Genomic DNA, 19,162 nt, shown 5'->3' with positions numbered 1-19,162 from the left:
CCAAAGCCCATTACTAATCATGTCAAGTAACTATGCACTACACTTGATTCTAATTTTGAAATTTGTTCAGGGAATTATGGTTTGGAAGAGTGAACATATTCGTAGGAGAACTTTTTGCATCTTAGGGTGTGTTTGGTAAGGAGGAAAATATTTTCCGAGAAAATGTGTTGTTGGAAAATAAGTGAATTTCTACTTATTACTTATTTTCTCATGTTCGGTTGGGTAGTGAAAAATAAGTGAATTTCCTACTTATTTTCTCATGTTCGGTTGGTTGGTAGAAAATATTTTTTTGAAAAATACCCATCCAAGCCCCACAAACCCCACCCTGACCACACTACCCGTACCACACCAACCCCGCACCCCCAACCAAATCCCACCCCCATCCAACCACCATCGTCGACGCACTTCATCTTCACCCACACCTACCCCATACCATCACCCACCCCAACTCCACCCCACACCACACCACCGTTAACAACAACAACAACAACAACATACTCAATGAAATCTCACATAGTGGGGTCTAGGGAGGGTAGAATGTGCGCGAGCACTTACGCTCTACACTTAGGAAGTAGAGAGGCTATTGCTTGTTGAACCTGACCAAGCACGAAGCGGTTCAAAGTAGTAGATAAAAGACATGAAAAAAAAAAACATTGTAAAAAGCATGAAAAAGCCATCTGAAAAAAACAAAGAAGCAGTAACTACCATATAATAGTACAATAATCAAAATACAAGAAACAACAGATAGTAGTAGAAATCGTAGACAAAAAAAAAAAAAAATGCTAAAAGAATAATACACCACACCACCGTTAAATTGGGTGAAATTGGGGTTCATAGCATCGTTGATCTTCAATACATATTGCAAACTAAAATTTGTGTACAAAGTTGCCTCTTTTTTATTTTGCTAGTTCTCTTTGGAGGCCTTTTTATCAAATTGGAATCTCTTGCACCATGCTATAAAAAAGTTAAAAAGTTTAACAAGACAAAGACAAAACAACAAATTACAAGATAATTCAAGTGTGAAATCGATAAAAAAAAATGTACGGCAAGGAAAAAAAGAAAGAGTCAAACATGTGTTGGAATAGTTAGTGTCGAGAGTACACGAGAGAGAGAATAATTTGGAGAGACAAAAGTTACTTTTTCAGAGAGAAGGGAAAGACTTGTTTTTATGTTATGTGATAGAAAAACTCATGTGCCAATTTTAGTTGGATGATTTTCTATTACTAGGAGCCAAGGATTATTCTTTTTGGGTCAAAAGGATACTTGGAGCCAAATGATGCATTGCTTAGAGCCAAAGGATGCTAAGATGTGGAGGAGAATTGAAATGCCTATGTGCGAGTTGGAGCTAAGTCATCATTTGCCTATAAAAGAAGAAGCAATTTTTCTTTGTTAATAATATAAAGAAATGTTCTGCGGTGGACGTAGGATCATTTTGATCCGAACCACGTTAAATTTTGTGTTCTTTCTTTTACGTTTCCGCTAACAATTGGTATCAGAGTTTAAGGAATCTTTGAAGATCCTAGGAGGAAGAACAAGAAAAGATAAGTTCCATGAAGTTTGAAATCGATATATTCAGTAGGCGTAACAACTTCAATATCTAGAAAGATAGGATGACGATTGATTCTTATGAGAGGGAAGGTTCGATCCGTGCTATTGACGGAAAGTATCGATGGCATCGGCTTCCATTCGAGAAGATTGAAGGGGATGCATTAAGTGTAATCCAATGTCCGTTGCACCTAATGTGCTTTGTAGAAGTAGTACAAGTACCGAAGAGAGCCGGCCAAGCGATTATGGGACAAGCTAGAGCTTTACCGGGACGATCGGTGATAAAGGATGTTGTTACAATGGCGTCTTCACATTTAAGATGGGGTCGGGTACTTCGTTACAAGATCATTTAGACGCGTTCAATAAACTTGTCATGGACTTACAGATTGCAGGAATTAAAAAGGACGAGGAGACACTTGCATGTGCTTTGCTATTTCATTAACTTCAGGATATCGTGATATCGAGAATTCAATTATTTATAGCGAGGAGCATATAAACATTGAGCAAGTGCGGTAAGCACTTAATTCTAGTGATGTGGGGAGGCATTTTGAAGGAGGCAGAGATGATCAGGCAAGTGGGCCCTTTGAGAGAGGCCGAACTAGCCAACAAGGAAGGAGTAAATCAAAGCACAGATCAAAGTCTCGTGTGAACAAGAAGAATGCAGATTGTTGGGGCCGCAGCAAGAAGGGCACTTTGAACGAAATTGTCCAACGTCAAAGTCCAAGGAAAAGGTGAGTGCATCCATAGTTGAACAGTTACATGATTATGATAACGATTATGTACTTAATACATCGTGCAATAAATGGAAGTTATTGAAACAAATGGGTGTTAGATTTCTATTTGTAGCCTGCATATGACCTCTTGAAGAATTTGGTTTAACAGCTATGAGAAAAGTGGAGGGAACAGTAGTAATGGACAATAATGCAACTTGTGCAATAGTTGGCATTGGCTCGGTTCGGGTTCCTTTTTGCCATGATGGAGCGTGAGGACAGCTATTACAAGTCCGTTATGTTCTTGATACGAAGAAATTTGATCTCCTTGGGTACTGGATGAACAAGGCTACAAGTATATGACGAAGGAGGAACTATGAAGGTGACTAAAGGTTCTTTAGTCACTCTTAGGCAACACTTTGGAGTATAGCCTTTACACGTTGGCAAGAAGCACCATTGTTGGCTGCGTAAATACGTACGATGTAGTTATCTAATGATAACAAGGCAAGATTATGTACGTGAGATTGGGTCATATGAGCGCACGTAGGCGGAGATCTTGAGCAACGAAAGTAGCCTTTTTAAAGGTGAGAGGATCGGTACACTTGAATTTTATAAACCTTGCATTCTGGGAAGCGAGAAGAAGGTCGGTTTCGACGCGCGAGAGCACGGGAATGGGTGGGGTGCTAGACTACATCCATTCAGATTTATGGAATCCCTCTAAACTTCTATCGAAGGGCGGAAAGAGGTATCTTGTAACACCCTGTACCTTTAACTTAAGCTTTGACCATGATTCTATACTTAGAAAACCAGATAAAGAATGTGGGAATTCGAATTTTCTCTTCAGTTGTCGGTGGGGGGTTTCATACTAGAACACGGTACCGTATTTCGGTATACGACCGACATTTCAAATCGTAAGTTGGCATCAAGATCAACGAACGTGCAGGAATTTGGCTTGAGGGATATACATTGTTAAAGACGGATCGTATTTTGAAATACGAGTTGTATTTAACAATTGTGATTCTGGAAATTTGGGGAAAACTTCCTTATGAAAGTTGTAGAGCTTTGAAATACCTTTCCGATGGTATATTATGGGGGTCAAACGGACATACTGTGCAAAGAGTTATGGCCATTTTGCGAAAGAGTTGCGGCCGGTCAAACAAAATACGGACGGAAATACGGCTCGTTTTCAAAATACGGCCGTATTTTGTTAGGTGTAAAATTTAATGTTCCGGAAACGGTATATATTCTTCCATATCGGTCAAAGCATTATTTTTCATTCCTTGAAGCTGCGAACGACCTCCTACCCTCTCCCGTCATCAAAGAACACCCGAGTAAGCCTATTCTAATCATTCCAAGTCAATTCTAATATATATCCTTGTAATCTAAATAAGGAATCATCATTCCTAACCTAGGGTTTTCAAGAAAACCCGTCTCGGATTCAAGATTCAAGATTTTGGAAATCTTCTTCAAAGTTCAAGCCTTTAATTCAAGTTTTGAAGCATTACCAGGTATGTAGAGTTTCTATCCACGTGTGGGAACATCTTTGTTCTTCCCCACGTCACGTTATTCCATGATCATACAAGTTACACCAAAACTAGGGTTTTAGCCATGTTCATGATAAACCTAAGTACATGTACCATGATATACTATTATTGTATTCTTAATAGTCCCTTTTGGTTATTGAAAATCTGTCCGTAATCCATGAAAACCCATACTTTGCATTCCATGGGTTCCTACATGCAACTTATTAAATGTAATGCTTATTTTCATGAATATCCTACATATGCAAGTTTTCATGCAATTATATTATATTATTATATCCATGCTATGATACAAGATACTCGTGTTTAATACAAGTCATGTTTTATGAAATTCGCTGGGCTTCTTAGACAACTATATCATGTTCGTGTTTTTGGGAGTTACTTGCAGTTACGAAAGTTTCTACCGAAACTACGTGCCAACGTAGGATAAGGATCGCTGCACTTGATGGGACGATTCCTTCGTATTTTCCCCGTTGAGGGATTTGGATCCGTTCATGTCATGTTCACGCGCTTGTACCTCGGCAAGGTATGGGACGGCAGCGGTCGGGGCGGGACCGGACGCCACGTGTTAACGTGGTGGTTACATGCCGGTTATATTAATGCTCTCCCCAACTTAAAATATTTTACCCGTATTATATATGTATTTATGTCCATATCGAGATACACGTATTCGTGAACGAGGTTTCAGTTTCAGTTTCAGCTCTCATCATGTTATTTCATGTGCCATGTTTATTTTATTTAGTTGCTTTACATACCAGTACATTCAATGTCTTTGACGTCTTCTTTTTATTGCACAGCGGCACCGTCACACGATGCGGCAGAGATACGGGGACGACGGATACTGTAGGACACCCCGCGTATCGGCTTTTGGTGAGCCCCGTCTTCTTTGGGGTTTAGTCATTATTTACTTTATGTTAGTTATGCATTTAAGGTATCTTTTGGGGCCTTGTCTGACGATTACGTTTAGCGGTTCGGACTCATGTTAGAATTTCATAGACTAGATAGTTATGTTATGTCGGATGTTTAGAGTCGTATAGCCGTCTTTAGCTCGTTATCTATGACAATCCATATTCATGTTTTCTTAAAACAAGTATTTTATTTGATATTTATGATATCCCATTTTTAGGCTCATCATGTTTATGTCATATTCCACTCATGTATACCTCATGATGATTCAGCAAGCCATGTGGTTCGCTCGATCACATACAGTAAAGCACCGAGTGCCGTGTTACGTCCAGGCCATGGTTCGGGGCGTGACATATCTTCTCACTTTTATTGATGATTTCTCACGAAAGGTCTGGGTGCGTTTTTTGAAGGAGAAAAGTGATGCTTTTGAAGCATTTAAAGAGTTTAAGATTTTGGTTGAGAATCAAATGGTGCGGAAAATCAAGTATCTTCGCCTGTGAAACAATAGCTTGGAGTTTTGCAGTGAAGAGTTTAATGATTTCTACAAGGTTCATAGAATCTCAAGACATAGGATTGTCAGGAACACCCCACATCAGAATGGAGTTGCCGAGAGGATGAACATAACTCGTCTTGAAAAGGCTAGTTGTATGCTCCTACAAGACAATATGTCCTAAGTATTTTGGGCTGAAGCAGTTCATACTGCTGCTTATATTGTCAATCGATCTCTAGCATCGGCGATTGACTTTAAGACTCTAAATGAGGTATGGTCGGAGTCCAACCCTACAACTGTTCGTACTTACGAGTATTTGGGTGTCTAACTTATTATTATGTTAATGAGGGAAAGCTTGAACGAGGGCTAAGAAGGTCGTATTCGTAGGGTATGCGGATGGAGTAAAACGGTACAAACTTTGGTGTTTGTCTTTACTCAAATTTATAGTTAGTAGAGATGTTACCTTTGATGAATCCTCTATACTTGATCCCCGTAAAGTTTCCATGGAGTTTTCAGGAAACGAGAACAACGAGCAGGTAGAGCTTCTGGTGGATCTTACCAAGGAAAAAGATCAAGAGACTCAGGTTAAAGATGAGTCAAAAGATGCAGATCTTGAAGAACTTCTTGTCAATGAACCATACACAATTGCGAAGGAAAGGGAGAAGAGCGGATATGAAGGCCGGAACGCCTTATAGATCAAGCAAAACTAATTGCATATGTGTTCGTATGAAGAAGAGATTAAGGATTTGGAGCCCTCCTCGTATGTTAAAGCAACTTCTTGCAAGGATGCTGCATAATGGCGGTGTTACAGTTCGCTTTTATGCGGGTAAGGCATAAAAGTTACTACGGGGTTGTTGGTGCTCTAATTGAATTTTAGTATTTTTAGAGTCGCCACCTAATTTATTACGGAAAACTAAGGCAAGATTGTAAAGATTTTTTTCAAAGTAAGTAAAAAACCTTTTAGACCAATGTTCGAGGTAAAGTTAAGTGATCTCCTAGGGAAGGTTTTACGCACCCTAGTATTAAAGATCCGTAGAATACGGTTGACCTACGAGCTTCAATGTGTAATTTAACTGTATTTATTTGTTTAAAAGTGTTTAACTTTCCGCAAAATGTCATTCTTGTTCATATCATAACATTAAAAAAATTCAGCAAAAAGTCCCCTTATAAAAGGGGTTTTTTGGGTTTGAAAATCCACGCAAGTATTCAACTCACTTTATTGCCGAACTAGGACACATCCGGGATTTCTCCCTAATAGAGTCGCTACTATTCTAGTCCTAATAAAATGAGTTTCGTTCTTACGGGTTTTTATTTTATATAAGGAAGTATGGAGTATTCTCCTATATATATATATATATATATATATATATATATATATAAGGGAAGATCTTATTTAGTCCAAGTTTTATCATTCATTTTCTTGAAGCCCATAAGGTCAAACCATATTCCAAGTCCAAAGTCCATCATACTTTAACCTTGGTCCAACATATTTCTCCTTATTTCGGTCCGCAAAAATAGATTTTGGGCTCTTGGCCCAACAACCTCATTTTCCTTATTCTGAAAATTCCTTTAAGTCCAACCACATAATCGTTTTGCTAAATCCTTGGTCTTTTTAGTCTCAAAATGTTGGTCCAAATTAAAAAAAAAATAAAATAATTCTCTCAAACTGTTTCCAAATCGTTTTTTTTTAAATCTTTTAACTCGAAATCATGTCCACGTCCAACAAAACAAATAAATTTGATGGGCTTAGAGCTCAAAACTATCTTCATCTCTTTCAAATAGACCATCTCCATATTTCGCCAAAAAAAAGCCCAAAGTTTACTACCTGGCCATTTGAAAAACCATTTAACTCACCCGAAAACATTGAGTTAATTTTTCAAACCTTAGCAAAATCAGATTGAGTACCATTTTGTCATGCAATTTTAGAATTAACCAAGTTTTGAAAATATTTTGAGCGACTTCCCTAAATACTAAGTGTTTCCTAAATTCTATGCATGAGGGTTTCATTATTTGCGCGTTTAGTACATATACAACATATATACATGCCAAGTATACATAAAATAGAGAGAAGAAAATAAGTCATTAAAAACTAATGGTCCTACGAACCCGTGATGCCGTTTTCACCCGTTGTTTACAGGCACTTGACATATTTGCTTCTATTTCTCTCCCATTTGAACTCGATAGAAGAAGGTGGTTGGGCCTCGGCCCCGACGGGTTTCATGCAACGCATACCCAAACAAGGTTGTTTCATGCAAACAAGGGAAAAGGGAAAATATGGATTAGGAAGCATTCTAAAATTGAAACTAAAAAGAAAACTTGTGTAATAAATACATATAAGTCATGTAGTTCTAAAAATACTATGTTTTGATGAAATAGAAACTTGACTAAACAACCCACACAGACTAAAAATAACAAAGAAACAGCCCAAAGTGCAGATAAATACGAGCCTAGAACTTAAAGCCCACTAAGATAGCATAGAAAATAGACCCAAAAAAAACTGAAATATTGAACTGCCCCATAAGGTCATTTCCTTGAACAAAATAGACCAAAATCACACAAATAGGTGTACACACCCATCAGCCAATATACCATTGATATACACACCTATGGAGACACTAAAAGCAGCCCAAAAGGGAAAGCTTTCACCCTCTTGTTCCTGATGTCGCACAAGATCCAAGGGGTTTCCAGGAACCCCAGGCATGGCAGACACCAGGGAAGGCTTAAGCTCAATCCTTAAGTGCTATTTGGCATCTCCATTTATGTGTTAAGCCTATGGTATATAGGAGAGGGAGTGTTCGGTATTTGTATACAAGGCTTACAATAAGAAACTAGCTATACTTGTCCACACACATAGTAGACAATCAGTCGAATGTATAACAAAATTGAGAGTGTAACACTTTGAGGAGACAGTCAACCCTAAGTCAAATAATAATGAAGAAGAATTTCAAGCCCAAATAGTATCACTTAACAGAAACAAACAAAGCTGGGCCAACTATGAATCATACTTAGTATATAAGAGGAGACCCAACGGTTAAAGAAAGCTGCCCTAAACCCCAAACTAGTACAACATCAATTAATACGAACACGTTTATAGGAGTGATATACATCATATATACTAAATATACTAGCTTTTATACTCTTACAGGTGTATAGAATTTGGGTTACTTTGTATATACGGGTATATCCTCTCGTACATCATTGAGAAACAAACAATCATACAAAGCGATTGATAACGTCCAAATCCACTCCTCAAAGAGAAAGTGTACACGGTCGTCACAATATAATTTACCCAACTATGAGTCGAGGTCGATCCACGGGGAAAAAAAATACTAGGCGATTTAAACAAGTAAGGAATTATCGCTTCCTAAGCTAAGCCAAACACTTGATAATAGACTCGACATATTAACATTCAAAAGTGTGTGATGGGAGGTAAGGAACCTGGTGCCTTTGAGTCGCTGAAAGCAGAGAATGCAAAACTGAAGGCACAAGTGGAGGAGCGAATGTGCACCTGGTCCAAGTCAGTAAATGAGAGGATCGACAAGCTCCTCGGCGATCCATTGACCGATCATGGCTACAGGAATCCATTTCTTTTCCTCTTATCTCTTATCAAATATAACGCCCTGCTTCAAAACCTTCATGAATATCCTATCCTTGTTGACCCCTTTTTAATGACTATGGCGCTTATAGTAGTTTAACCATCACATTCTGTATTGTTGGCAAAACTACATTTTGTTCGGCTAAAATAACATCGGGATTTTCTCTGATTTATGCAATATTATTTGACTTGGTTGTTATTTGATTATTTCTTATGTTGCGTTGCCCAAGTGGCTATGAGTTAATATTGCTGAACTTCTTTTTGCTTGTGTGACCATACTTACTTTTCAATGATGCCAAAAGGGGAAAGACAATAAAGGGGAAAGAAGAAGAATGTGGAAAGGGAAGAAATGTGGAAGAGAGATATGTAAACAACGTCTCTAAGTTTGTCATCATAAAAAATGGGGAAATGATTGATAGGATATAATATGACACACTCCATGTTTTGATGATTGTCAAACTGTAAAGAGCCAGTGAAAGACCCGGTCTTCAATTTGTTCTCTCCGTACTTCTAACTCAAGGGAATAATTGATAGAAGGAAAGGTGAAAGGGGAAGAAGTGCAGCAGTCGGGATAAGTGAGGGTAACTGTGTCTCTCGTTATGTCCGTGATTAGAAGAGTGGTCTGGTTCTCAGGGGGAATAAGTGGAGAATCTGGTTCTCACTGAGGGGGAATAAAATTATATGTTTGTCATCATCAAAAAGGAGGAAACTGATGAGCTATGACACTTTATGTTTTGATGATTTGACAAACTTTACTCAAGGAACCAGAATGCAACCATGTGTTGCGCTTCAGGGGGAATAAGTGAGAAAAAGGGGAACAAGGGATAAATCTAGTCCTCAGGGGGAATACAAATTATGTTTCTTTGTCATCATCAAAAATGGAGAAAATGATAACTTATGATACCTTATGTTTTAATGATTTGACAAACCTTAAGAAACCAGATATGATAAGGTTCACTTGTTGCATTTGGACTTCTCTTACATTATCTCATGTACTGCTATGTTGACATGCTCCTGGAAGAATCAGATGTAATTAGTCACTACACAAGCTGCAGGATATGTTCATATATGAAGGACCAGATACGTGTTCGGAAGGGACCCGTATGAGATCGGGTTCACAGCGGGATATGTTTATATATGAAGGACGAGCACGTCCCTCGGAGGACCAAATGGGATCGAGGGTCCCCGGCCAATTTATTGCTTAGTCAACTGAACAACTGAAAAGCTACTAACATTGCGGCGGTGTAGACGGCGACGAGAGTTGTTGCAGCCTCGTTCCTTGAACGGATGAGGGACCGGGTTCCTCCGGATGAGGACCGAGTTCCCTGGAGCGTTAAAGAAAAGTCAACTCTACAAGCTGTAAAGCTGCCCCGACACCGTAGTAGTACAACAAAGTATAGCGAATATCTGACAATAGAGGACTAGTATGGGCTGTCACCTTCTCACCCTCTTCCCTCTACATATACAACACCATGCTCAACTGAAGAAGGATTCTTGCACAATCCGAAAATTGCTCCATCCAAAGTGCAAGTCTCCACCTTTCAAGGTGTTCCTCAAGAACAGAGCCACAACAACCTGAAGGACTAGATCCAGAACTGAAGATGTTTTAGGTCCTTAGGATGTTGGGTCTTTGTTCTTTTATGCTTAAACTGTAAACCTACTCTTCTATAAAAAGAAGCTATTTGTAGGTGTTCTAAATTCTCAAGACTGCTTCCACAAGCTCTTGACTGGTACACTAGGCTAGAGTTAGGTTAGTTGTATTAGTGTATGGCTAGAGTTAGTCACTGTGGTGAATTCTCAAAGGGTACCTTTGAGTGGTACACTAGGATGGAGTGAGTCTAGATGTATTAGTGTGCTTGGCTAGGGGTAGTCAAGTGTGAGGGTTGCATGAGCGTTATTTTAAGAGTGAGGGGTTATAGGAGTTAACTTCTAGCTTGCAATAGAGTTGTAACCTGAGTTGCTCGGTTAGTGGAGTTGAAATCTTACGGGGGTAGGTCGTGGTTTTTAATCCTCGAGCAAGGAGTTTTTAACGTATAAAAAAATCTTGTGTTGATTCTCGTATTGCACTACATAAGGGAACTGGTACACAACCTGGTCCCTCCACATACTGTTTGGTGGATGCACAGCCTGTAACAGTTGTGAACCCTAGGATGGGTGTTTTGTGATTGGGAATTGGGATTGATATATGCATAATTATTGTTAGGGTTTATTTATTCTTCTTTCTTCATTCATAATTGATGGTTGCAAACATTGATTAAAGCCAGCTATAAACATTGCTTAACTTGGGAAAGTGAGTAGGGTTTGGTTGGAATAAATAGCAAGAACTCAAGGCTTTAACCTTTGTTTAATAAATTCAATTAGGAATAAGAGGAATTTACTTGTCACGAATTAACCGTTCGTCATATACACTCTTTGATATTTGGGAAAACCATAAAGAGAAATAATCTTTAACAGTTGGGAAACATTAGGGATTCCATTAAAGGTTAAGTGCATTCTTATAATGATCTATTAGAAGTATATCATGATCAATCACCATAGCATACACTTTATCTAAAAGGGGGCACAACCTTGGTTTCTTTTACCATATATTACAATCCAAAGCAATTAGTTTGCAATTAGTCACAAACAACCATTCTTCTACAAACTCAATGGACTACGAAACTAGACCGGAAGAAAGTACTATACGACTTTAGTAATCTTTTCACACCATATTACCTGTGGAATTCGACCCCAACCTATTTGGGTTACTATATTTGATATCGTACGATTTTCATCATTTAATAGGTGTAATTTGAGCGTATCAAATTTAGGTGCCGTTCATGGGGAATACGGTTTTGAAATTACTAATGAGTTTGTGCTTTACTTAAGGTCTTTTACTATTCCATCACACCTTATTTGTTGCTTACTGTGAACCAGGTGATCATGGCTGGACGAGGAGGACGTGGAGTTGCTGGTGGCAGGGGTGTACTAGTGCATGACCTACCAAGGGAAGTGAAAGTTGAGAATGTTTTTGCGGATATGTTAGAAGAGGGCCTCTACTATTGTTCCATCAAAGATTAATCGCAAATTGCAAGATTGACTCCACTATCTACCAACTGCTCAAACTTGAGTGATATTTTCGGATCTCTACCAATGATGACCCTCACCAACATTTAAAGAACTTCGTGGGTGTGTGTGCCAAAAAATTGCAGAATGTTGTTCCAGATGATGCTATTCGGCTAAGAGTTTTCAAATACTTTTTTAGCGGTGAAGAAAGAGTTTGGTTTGAGAAGCTGCCCCACAACACTATTCATATGTGGGTAGAGCTTGTTGCTGTTTTTCTTAAGAAGTGGTTTACTCCAACCAAGAAAGCTGAGATTCATAACAAGATATATGATTTCAAATAACTTCGGGGAATAATTATTTGAAGCTTGGGAGAGATTCAAGGAATATTTGCAGAAGTCTTCTAATCATGATTTTCTGAAAAATATTTTGATGGAGATGTTCTATAGAGGGCTAGATCCATTGACATAAGAAGTCGCAAACAATGCAGCTGGTGAGTGTTTTATAGGCAAGACTTATGCCCGAATCACTCAGTTGCTTGATAAGCTTACTACTCACAATCAAGCATGGCATTCAGGTGGTACTGACAGTGTAGCCTATGGAGCTCCAATGATCCATAACATTGTGAAAGAGAACGAAGAAACTCAGCAAACGCTAGCTCAGATAGCAACCAATATTTCTTTGCTGACCAAGAGACTTGATGAAAAGGAAGCGAAGAAGGTTAATATTGTTGAAGAAGTTCCGGGAATGCCCAAGAGAATGTACCAAGTTCAAGAGAGTCCATATCAAGAGGGGCCTCCTATGCAGTATGAGGATGCTAACTATGTTAATAACTCTAAAAGGGTTACAAAAGGCAAAATTATCAAGGAGGCTATCAAAATTAGACTCAGAATCGATAGAGACCTCAACAGGGACAAGGTAATTACAATAACAACAACTATAGTGGCTCGAACCAGGTAAACTACAACAATAACAATAACTTTGGAAATAGGAGTTCCAATCCCCTATTCCCTGCAAGAAGATCGCCGACCGAACAAGTGGAGTTCAAAGTTGGAGAGCGCGGCAGGTGCTTGTAGCCAACCAAGACAAACAGAGATAGAACATTAAAAGGGTCGACAAAAACAATGCTCACATGGCTTCCATTCGAGGCTTCTCGGTACAGCGCGAATACGAGATATTTCCTGCAGGAACAATACCCTCTATAGAAGGGAGGACTTCCTAGTGACACTATTCCGAATTCAAAAAATGGGGGAGGTGGTGTAGACCGTGTCTATACTATTAGTACTCGGAGTGGTAAATACTCCAAAGTGCTGAAAAGAAGGTGATAAATCTTGACCCAGTTGCTAAAGAAGAAGAGGCACAATCTGATGTGCCAATAATTGTTGATGAGGTCCAGACAGAAGTTCCTATTATTAAGCAGGTTAATGATGTTCCAGACAGTTCTAAAAAGCAGGAGGATAGTAAATACACTAGCAAGTCCACGATTAAAGGGGATTTTTTTTCCTTTGACTCAATTATTTAAAGCCACACCTCCCTTTCTTCAGCATTGGCAAAGAAGACCGAAGATGCTAAATGTCGGGGGTTCATGATCGTTGGAACGGCTTTCCATGAACATCCCTTTTGTGGATCTTTGTCAAAAGAGATCGAATTTGCAAAGTATTTGAAAGATTTGCTGACAAAGAAGAGGTCTCTGAAGCATGACACTGTGAGTGTGACTCACCGTGTGTTAGTTCTATTATATCCAACACCAATGTTCAGAAGAAGGAGGATCTAGGGGCCTTTACTATTCCATGTTCTGTTGGTCAGCATGATATTGCTCACGCTTTATGTGATAACGGGGCTAGCATAAATCTCATGCCTTTTGCTATCTATAAGCAATCGGGTTTGGAAGTGCCTAGACCTATCACCATGCGATTGCAGATGGCTGATAGATCTATTAAAAGGCCAGTTGGAGTTGTGTATGATGTGCTTGTTGGGGTTGGTGAGTTCTTGTTACCTGCTAATTTTGTAATCCTTGAATGTGCTGTTGATAGGGATATTCCTATTATCTTAGGGAGACCTTTCCTTGCTACTGGAAGGGATTTTATAGATTCTGAAAAATATGAAATTAAATTCCGAGTTAACGATGAGGAAGTTACTTTCTAAGCAAGTAAGGAGATGATGTTACCGAGCGCATACAAAAGCATTTCGGTTATTGATTCTATTGATTTAGTGGATGAAGTTGTTGAATTTAAAATGGAGGAAGAGTGCTTGGATGAGGCTCTAGCAGCCATTCTTGTGAACTTTGATGCTGATGATATGGAAGGTTATGTGGGGACAGTGACTTCTTTTGTGGGGTTGGGTTCCTATTCTTACCAACCAAAGAAGCTCTACCTTGATCTTGAAAACAAAAAGACACCTCCAACAAAACCATCTATTGAGGAGCCGTCAAAGCTTGAGCTTAAGCAGCTTCCTTCACATCTGAGGTGTGAATATCTGGGTGCTGATAATATTTTGCCAGTGATTGTGCCTACATTGCTGAATGATGATCAGACGAAGAGGTTGTTACATATTCTGAAGGAGTATAGACGTGCAATTAGGTGGACCATTGCAGATATTTGGGGTATTCCTTTTGGTATTTGTGAGCACAATATTTAGCTTGAAGAGGATGGTACACCGGGTGTTGAACATCAGAGAAGATTGAATCCACCCATGCAAGAAGTGGTCAATAAAGAGATTATATAGTGGTTAGATGCTGGAGTTGTTTATCCTATTGCAGATGGTAAATGGGTGAGCTCAGTCCAATATGTTCCGAAGAAGGGAGGCATCGCGGTGGTGCCTAATGCTAAGAACAAATCAATTTCTACAAGGACGGTGACTGGGTGGCGTGTTTGTATGGATTATCGGAAGCTGAATTCTGCAACTTGCAAGGGCCATTTCCCCATGCCGTTTATTGATCAGATGCTTGATCGGCTTGGGGGGAAGGTCATATTATTGCTTCCTAGATGGGTACCCTGGATATAACCAGATTAATATTGCTCTTGAAGACCAGGAGAAGACTACTTTCACCTGTCCTTATGGGACTTTTGCTTTTAGCAGGATGCCTTTTGGTCTTTCAATGCACCAGCTACATTTCAGAGGTGCATGATGTCGATCTTCTCAGATATGGTAGAGGATTTCTTGGAGATCTTTACGGATGATTTTTCTGTGGTAGGTGATTCATTTGATGAGTGTCTTGACCATCTGGGTAGAGTACTGAAGAGATGTGAGGAGACTAATTTGGTGCTTAATTAGGAGAAATGCCATTTTATGGTGCAGGAAGGGATAGTCCTCGATCACAAAATCTCTGGAAAAGGGGTTGAGGCTGATCAAGCTAAAATTGATATCATTGCCAAGCTACCTCCACCTATCTCTGTGAAAGGAGTCCGAAGTTTCTTAGGGCATCTTTGGTTTATCGAACGCACTTTCTGCGTACTTCTCAAGATAGCGAATCCCATGTGCAAGCTTCTTCAAAAAGTGGCTAAGTTCGAGTTTGATACGAAGTTCCACGAGGCATTTTATGAATTGAAGGAGCACCTAACTTCTTCTCCTATTATTGTATCTCCTAATTGATCTCTGCCATTTGAGTTGATGTGCGATGTGAGTGGTTTTGCTATTGGTGCTGTGCTTGGTCAGAGGCACAATAAGATCATGTACCCAATTTACTATGCCAGAAAAATGCTCAATGGGGCGCAGATGAATTACACTGTTAGTGAGCAAGTCGCTTGCTATAGTCTTTGCGTTCAAGAAATTCAGGGCCTATCTGTTGGGATCCAAGGCAGTGGTATACACTAATCATGCAGCATTGAGGTATATGATGGCAAAAATAGATGCCAAGCCACGATTTATCAGATAGGTCCTCTTGTTGCAAGAATTTGACTTTAAGGTAAAAGATCGCAGAGGGTCCGAAAATCAGGCAACAAGTCTTCTTTCATGGCTTGAGGAAGCTAGAAGACCGTCAGAGGAGCTTGATATAGATGATGCATTCCCAGATGAGAGGGTTCTAGTAGTGTTTTCTTAGATGGCACCATGGTATGCAGATATTGCCAACTACTGGGATGAGTCATACCTATGTTGGACATGCGGCGATAACATCATTCAGCTTTGTGTCCTAGAATCGAAGGTGATGGATATTCTAAAGGCTTGCCTTGACTTTCCTGTTGGGGGTCATCATAGTGGAAACCGGACTGCAGCAAAATTTCTTGAATGTGGGTATTACTGGCCAACACTTTATCATGATGCGAACTTGATGGTAAAATCCTGTAATGAATGCCAACGTCTATTTCTACGAGGCATGAGATGCCTATGAACTATGTGATGGAAGTTGAACTCTTTAATGTTTGGGGTATCGACATCATGGGGCCCTTTTCAGGAGTTCTAGTGGCTTCAAATACATTCTAGTGGCTATTGATTATGTCTCGAAGTGGGTAAAAGCAGTGGCCTTACCCAATAATGAAGGGAAGACTATTGTTAACTTTCTCAAGAAGAACATATTCACCTGATTTACCACCCCACGAGCTATTATTAGTGATGGCGGTTCTCACTTCTGCAACAAGGCGTTTGCAACACTTCTTGAAATGTGTAGTGTTTATCATTGGTAGCTCCTTATCATCCGCAAACGAGTGGTCAGGTAGCAGTCTCCAATCGGGAGATAAAGAGTATCTTACAAGACGGTCAATGTAAACAGAACCGACTGGGCTAGAAAACTTGATGATGCTTTTTGGGCGTACAGAACTGCATTTAAAATCCCCATTGGGACTTCTCCTTATAAGCTAGTTTTTGGCAAAGCGTGCCATCTGCTAGTTGAACTCGAACATAAAGCCTTATGGACTCTAAAGAAGTTGAACATGGACGGAAGAAAACAGCCAAGGCGAGGTTGTTTTAGATGAATGAAATGGATGAATTCCGATTCCATGCCGATGAAAGCGTGTGTTTGTACAAGCAGAAGATGAAGTACTATCATGATGTCAAGATTCTTAAGCGGGACTTTCGAGAGGGTGATTACGTTCTGCTCGTATAATTCCATTTGAAGCTTTTTCGGGTAAGTGGAAATCCAGGTGGTCCAGACCTTTCGAATTAGTGAGTGTTGCACCCAATGGCTCGATGGAAATGAAAACCATGAATGGAACTTGGACATTTCGGGTTAATGGCGAGAGGGTGAAGCACCACCGTTGGTGCATTAATAGAGATAGGGTCATGGATAGGCACAAGATAAAGCATGGATACACTCCTGACCCAGAGTAAAACGGTACCACCACCATGCCGCGACGTTAAACCAAGCACTTCGTGGGAGACAACCCACATTTACATTCTGAAATTTGTGTTCTTTTTGTGTGTACTAGCTTTTGTGTGGTTTGACATTTGCTTTGGTGTAGGATGAAATTGCAGGAAAACTTAAGTGTGAGATGTAATGATACGAGCCATAACATTTTATACGGACCGTGTCTTCCAGGCGTGAAAGGTTAGGAAAATTAAAGAGGACACTGTTTTGGTTACATGCTTAAATACAGACCACTTTCACGGACCGTATAATATTATGCGGGCCGTGTAGTTGGTCGTATTTAAGAAGGCAACAGAAACAATGAATCACTAAGAAAAAGTGATAATATACGGACCGTACCATTTTATACGGGCCCGTATCTTATTTTGGAAAAATAAATCGAGCAGAGGGTTTTTCTAAAACAAAAACGTACACGCCTTTCACCTTCCCACTTCAAAATTCCTTAACTCCCACTACTCTCCATCATATCCACGATCACCCACCATAAAATCACCACCATTCCTCCTTCAATCTCTATAAATACATCCAATTACATCACCGAAATCCATCTCCATTATCACTTTCAGACCCGAAAACTCTCTGCTCAACTTCATAAGTTTTTCTTTGTTTTTTCACTCAATCTTATATTCTTCGCATATTCATCATCACACAGGTATGTTGATGCTCTATTCTTGTTACTTTGCGTATATGGGTGCAATTTCAATAATGGGAGTTGAATAAAACTAGGGTTCTATATATAAATTCATGGTTAATGATTTTTCTAAGTTCGAAATGAGAAAATTGAGTTGTTAAAGACTATTGGGGGTTAAGAAATCAAAACCCCAATGGGTTTGATGGCATTTCGATTGACGAATTCAAATTTGGATTCCAATATTGTTATGCCCGCCAATTGCTCAATTGAATACCAATAATCATGAAATTGTAAAAATTAGGTGAAGTCTGAGTAACCTAACCCCCATAGGAATTGAAACCATGAAAAGTGTATGTGTGTGGTGTTTGAATGGAAACCGAAGCAAAAATTGTACAGAGAAAGCTTAACTGGGGTCACTAAGGAAAAACAACCTGAGATATGGACCGTATTTCCTTATACGGACCGTATCTTAGGTCATAATTTGGTTGGTTAAACAAGATGAGTTCCTGCCTTAGAATACATGCTTAAATATGGACCGTATAAAATTACACGGCCCGTATCTCTGAACGTAATTCTAAGGTAGAAACTTGAGATGTTTCTACCTCAGACGTATATGCTTAAATACGGACCATATTTATTTATACGGACTGTATTTGTGATCGCATGTCTGAGATGGAAACATTACGACCAGCTTATACAGACCATATAATTTTATACGGCCCGTATTTTTCTTTTACGACCATAAAAAAAATTCCAAAAAGATTGTCTTTCTTTTGTAATTATTTCTTCTTACACCTTTTCTAATAGTACTTCTTTTACAGGTATCATGGCTAAACGCACAGTGAAGAGAGGTACATGGAAAATCGGCAGAGGTCGTGATCGAGCGGAGGTCATACATGCACTACATGACTCCCCCTCTCAGTCTAAAGAGGAGGAGGAGGTTATACCTCAAATGAAAATTTGAGGGCCAATAAACCTCAAACCCTGACCATGACACTGTCACCGTCTGACTCCTCCCAGTATGAAGAGGAGTAGGAAAGATCCTCAGCATCTACTTCAGGGGAGGCGGAAATCGAGGGCACTGAATAAGTGACTGGAGCAGAAATCGAGGGCACTTAACAAGTGAGTGGCTCAGTCGAGCCTTCCTCTACCCCCAAGTCTTTCAGCTCCAGATAGTTAAAATAAGGGCCGAAGATTGGAGATCCGGACTACGAAACTGCATAAGGACAAATTGCAGTTCTCACTTACGAAAGCCAACTAACTATATGAGTAGGGGATTGCTCCAACGAAGAAAGGGGGTAGGCTGAAGAGAAGCATCTGGGAAGAGAGGCAATTGACCTTCGATGGCTTAGAAGCCTTTCCCGACACTACTGAGGCACTCTGGGTATATCGGCTTGCAGTTT

General features: G+C 39.6%; 1 non-coding gene across 1 annotated transcript; it reads right to left on the bottom strand.

The window, feature by feature from the left end:
• Positions 1–12,141: 12,141 nt before the first annotated feature.
• LOC132032233 (small nucleolar RNA R71) lies at positions 12,142–12,245 on the bottom strand. The gene has a single exon (XR_009408380.1). It is a non-coding gene; the product is annotated as a small nucleolar RNA R71 (small nucleolar RNA).
• Positions 12,246–19,162: the final 6,917 nt, after the last annotated feature.

Source organism: Lycium ferocissimum, chromosome 9, assembly GCF_029784015.1.
Source record: "Lycium ferocissimum isolate CSIRO_LF1 chromosome 9, AGI_CSIRO_Lferr_CH_V1, whole genome shotgun sequence".
In the NCBI taxonomy this organism is placed as follows: Eukaryota; Viridiplantae; Streptophyta; class Magnoliopsida; order Solanales; family Solanaceae; genus Lycium; species Lycium ferocissimum.
Note: the sequence above shows the minus strand (reverse complement) of the source record. Positions and strands in the feature narration are given on the sequence as shown.